Here is a 4,702-nt window from a genome sequence, read left to right as displayed (position 1 = left end):
GACACCTGCAGGACAGACGAAGCCGACGGAGACACTGAAGAAATCAAAACGTACAACAAAAACAGAAGAGAAACTAAAGACTTCCGTCAGCCACGTGTCTGTATTTGACTGTTATGTAACACCTGTGAGGGGCGGAGCCACTGCTGGAGGGGTGGAGCTGTAAACACCTGAACTCTTTTTAACATTTAACGTTGATTTAATGTTCCTTTACTGAAAAGCTTTTAGTGTTTTTTAGCTTGATCTGAAGTACTGCAGATACTACATACAGTACTGCTGTTACTACATGCAGTACTGCTAATACTGCACACAGTACTATTGTATTGATACTACATGCATAACTACTAACTCTGTATGCAGTAGTATGGTGACATCATGCAATACTACTGATACTACATACAAGTACCACTTATATGCAGTACTACTGATACTACACACAATACCTCTGTTTCTACACGCAGTACTACTGGTACTGTATGCAGTACTGTTACTAATGACACCACCGTTAATAAGCTTGTTAATCTCCTGATTTGTTGTTTTTATTTAATCAAAGTGTAACATTGTTATTATTGTTGTTGTTGTTGTTGTTGTTGTTTGACAACTTTGTGTGAAAATGTAAATACTGAACTGCAAACTGATCACTATGATTGATCCATGGTTGATCAGCCTGAGTTTAGTACCCATCAGGAACCTGGTTGTCCTCAGAACCAGAACTTTAGAACTCTGTGAGCTTCTGCTGGAGTTTCTACAAACAACAGCTGATGTTACTGATTATTGATTTCTATATTAAACTTTCTGATCAGATAGATGGATCACACATCTGCCTCCTGCAGCCTGATTGGCTGATTGATGGATTAGTCGACTCTCTGAAGGTCACATAATGCCGAGCTAAAGTCAAGTCATGCCACCCGAGCGCCGTCCTCTGATTGGCTCCTGTGATCAGTGACTTTGATCAGTTCTGAGAAGGTATTGATCTGTAAGAATTTTACATTAAAGCGGTTTAAACCTGAAACACGAGCGACTGATCAATAAAACACCTATAAGCAATACTCATGTCTCCTCCTTCACACTGAGCATGTGCAGCATCACAGATAAATGCAACAAACACTAATGCATCAATATGGTTCTTTGTTGTCATGGTGACCTAAAATGTTAACTCACCTGGAAACACCTGATAGTGATACCATCTGAGACTTCATCTGCCCTCCGCTGGTTCATGTCCTACCTCTCAGGAAGATACTTCAGAGTATCCTGGAGGGGAGAAGTGTCTGAACCGCACAACCTGTCCACAGGGGTTCCTCAGGGGTCAGTGCTCGGTCCCCTTCTCTTCTCAGCATACACAACCTCACTTGGTGCAATAATCCAGGCCCGTGGTTTTTCACACCGTTGCTATGCTGATGACACCCAGCTCTTCCTGTCCTTCCCCTGGACGACCACACGGTCTCTGCTGGATCTCATCGTGCCTTGCAGACATCTCGGCCACCTTCAGCTCAGCCTCTGTAAGACTGAGCTCCTTGTCATCCCAACCAGTCCCTCTCTACAACAAGGAATCAGCATCCAGCTGATCCAACCCAACTCAGACCCACTAAATCTGCCAGAACCTTGGGCGTCATGATTGATGACCAGCTGACCTTCAAGGCTCATGTGGCCTCTGTTGCTCGGTGGTGTTGATTCGTCCTGTACAGCATCAGGAAGATCAGACCTTTCCTGTCTGAACATGCAGCACAACTCCTGGTCTAGGCTCTCATCATATCATCGACTACTGCAGCTCCTTACTGGCAGGCCTCCTGCATCCACGGTCAGACCTCTGCAGATGATCCAGAACCAGCAGCCCGTCTGGTGTTCAACCAGCCAAGAACACCATGTCACCCCGCTGTTCAGATCGGTCACTGGCTTCCAGTCAGAACCAGAGAGAGAACATCTCCTCCTGCCTGAACTCTCTCTTTCAGGTCTGCACTCCCTCTGCTCACTAACTGGACCAACCAGAACCTCCTGGTCCAACCACAGCAACAGGGCCCAGGTTGGTAGCTGGACTCTCCTCCTCTGTGGTTCTGGTGGTGGAACCAGTTACCAAAGTGTTCAACCTGCTGACTCCATCTGAAGAGCAGCTCTGCACTCAACACCTGACAGCCTGGAAACAAGCAAACAAAAGCAAATGTTCCTGTCGCCGCCCTACAGCCTGCTGCTGGCATCAGCACCGACCACACTGGACCTGTTCTAGGCTCTGATCCAGGTGGTTCTCTCCTCACCAGATCCTTGCTGGTGTTGGATCTGCTCTCAGACGTACGTCGCTTTGGATAAAAGCATCTGCTGAATGAAACTGTAGAATCTACCAATCAGCAGCAGGTCCCCACATAGACCGCAGGACAGAGGGTGTGTGTGATGAATGAAGGCACGACTTGCTTCCTTTGACACATTTTACACACACACACACCTTGCTCCCATGGCAACCCAGTTAAGTGAATGAGGACACACTTAGCGCTCTGTGTGTGCGTGTTAACAGACAGCACGGTCTGATCTGATTGGTCAGCTCTGTCTTTCGACCACGAGGGAACAAAGTTTCAAGAACTGAGATATCTGGTTGAAAAAATCTTTTTTGTAAACACTGCAGCAATCATTTAAACTTCAGTCAACTTCAATAATTAATGATTTCTGCCGTTTTCAGTTACAAAAAATATTTCTGAGACGTATGGCTCCAAATCTTATGAAGAAATGTAAGAAAAGACTGCAGGCATGAAACACTGAACACTTCTAGGAGCAGCTTCAGGCCTTTTGAAATTGGCGCTTCATAAATAAAACCGAGTTGTAAGAAAAACAAAGTGACTAAAGACGGTTAAAGATCCGAGCTGTCTGCAGATCAGTATGCCGGGTCTCAGTGGACAGTATGTGGAGTGTTGAGTCGATCATTGGAAGCAGCTTTGACGATGTTCAGGTTTGTATTTTTCGTCTTCATGCTGCTTCTGAAAGTTAACGAGGACAAACGCTGAGTTCAAACTTCATCAGAGTTTAAGATTCTGAACAAATCAGGTCAGAAAAAAAACAAAAAAACCAGTCAGACCTGGTCTTTGATGTTCATCCAACTGATGCTGCTGGTGGGCGGAGCTCTGAGACCTCGTTAACATCTCGTTAGCGCAGCTGTCCGTCACCACATAGTAATTAACAGACACTCGTCGATGCTAATTTGCGTATTAATACGTCCAGTTGTCCAAACATGTTAATGTTAACAACAACAACAAACAAAGAGTTTGATCTCCTAACGAGCTGGTGCTTCTTAACGAGCTTGACGACTCCTGGAGCCTTAACGAGATCAACAAACACTCATTAGTACAGACCTACTGTAACACACAAACTGCTGCCCGTCTGCAGGCTGAGATGAAAACAAACAAGACTTTGATTTATTTTGTCTAAAATCTGAACTTTGATCCAGTTTGTAAAAATAAGATGCGATGAAGTTTCAAGCCGCGACGACTCCGAGCCTCCTCCAGATGTCTGTCAGCCTCTAAGACAGAGGAACCTCTGTCACGACCGTAGACGGACCCATCAGCTGAGCGCTCCACCTTCAGGCTCAGCTTCCTCTTCACCATGACGCCTTCATTACTGTTGAAGCTGCAGCTGGAAACCGGCCTTCTGCTGCTGCTGAAGGTCTGATGAAGCCGCCAGAACCACGTTGTCTGCAAAAACCAGAGAAGTGATTTCGAGGTTCCCAGAACAGCGTCCTCAGCCCGGCGGCACCTTCAGATCCATGAACACCACACACAGGATCGGACACAAGGGGCGGCCCAGGACGAGTCCAACACCCCTGGTGACCGAATGGCTCAGAACAACGAGCCTGGTACCCAAAAGTCCTGCAGAACCCCCCCTGCAGAACGTACCACCAGAACCCACCATGAGAACCCTTGAGGGAAATGGTCCTTTTCCAAGACCACAGAACACCGAGGACTAGTCGGTGGAACCGTTCCAGGACAGAATCCAAACTGAGGATTCCCTTTAACCAGTATAACCATTGAAACCAGTACATACTCCCTCCACCCTATAATCCAGTGAAACCTGTTACCAACCAGTGAAACAAACTGGGATCTGATGGTTTTATTGGTTTGTTTTGGTGTGAAGGACTTCAGCAATCACAGACTGATCAATAACGATGGAGAACATCAGGTAATCAATAAGAGATCATCAATAACGTCAGGTGACCAAAGACACATCATCAATACTACAAACTATTCAACAACATTCTGTTCTCACTTGAGTTTAAAGTTTCCAAACACATATTTCACACAAAGTATCAGCTGATCACCGATCAATGCTGATTATTGATCAGGAGGGAAGGACGAGACAAAGGAGGAGCAGAGTCTTCAGTATTTCGGTCTCTTCACATCGACCCTGAAAAATAAAAAGGCATTGTTTAGTTTGTTTACTGTTTACAGTTTTCCTCTTCATCATGTGTTCATCGTTTACAGATTACGATTTAGTTTGTTACTGTGTTGTGTCTCGTTTACAGCTTGTTTACTGTTTGTTTACTGTTTACTCAGCATCAGTCTAATGATGTAATAACAGTAACAGTCACCCGTCAGCCTCCATCTTCTTCCTCTTCTCGATGATCTGAAACAGACGACACACCGTCAGTGTTGTGTATCTGTTGTGTTGTGTTGCTGTTGTGTTGTGTTGCTGCTGCGTTGTGTTGCTGCTGCGTTGTGTTGTGTTGCTG

General features: G+C 45.5%; 1 long non-coding RNA gene across 1 annotated transcript; it reads right to left on the bottom strand.

The window, feature by feature from the left end:
* Positions 1-4,068: 4,068 nt before the first annotated feature.
* Positions 4,069-4,663, bottom strand: LOC103372370 (uncharacterized). Its single transcript, XR_520990.1, has 2 exons — positions 4,562-4,663; positions 4,069-4,377 (listed from the first exon to the last, which is right to left on the bottom strand). It is a non-coding gene; the product is annotated as an uncharacterized LOC103372370 (long non-coding RNA).
* Between the last annotated feature and the right edge of the window lie 39 nt (positions 4,664-4,702).

Source organism: Stegastes partitus, unplaced genomic scaffold (assembly GCF_000690725.1).
Source record: "Stegastes partitus isolate 25-593 unplaced genomic scaffold, Stegastes_partitus-1.0.2 Scaffold1744, whole genome shotgun sequence".
In the NCBI taxonomy this organism is placed as follows: Eukaryota; Metazoa; Chordata; class Actinopteri; family Pomacentridae; genus Stegastes; species Stegastes partitus.
This window is presented reverse-complemented; position numbering and strand designations above follow the sequence as displayed.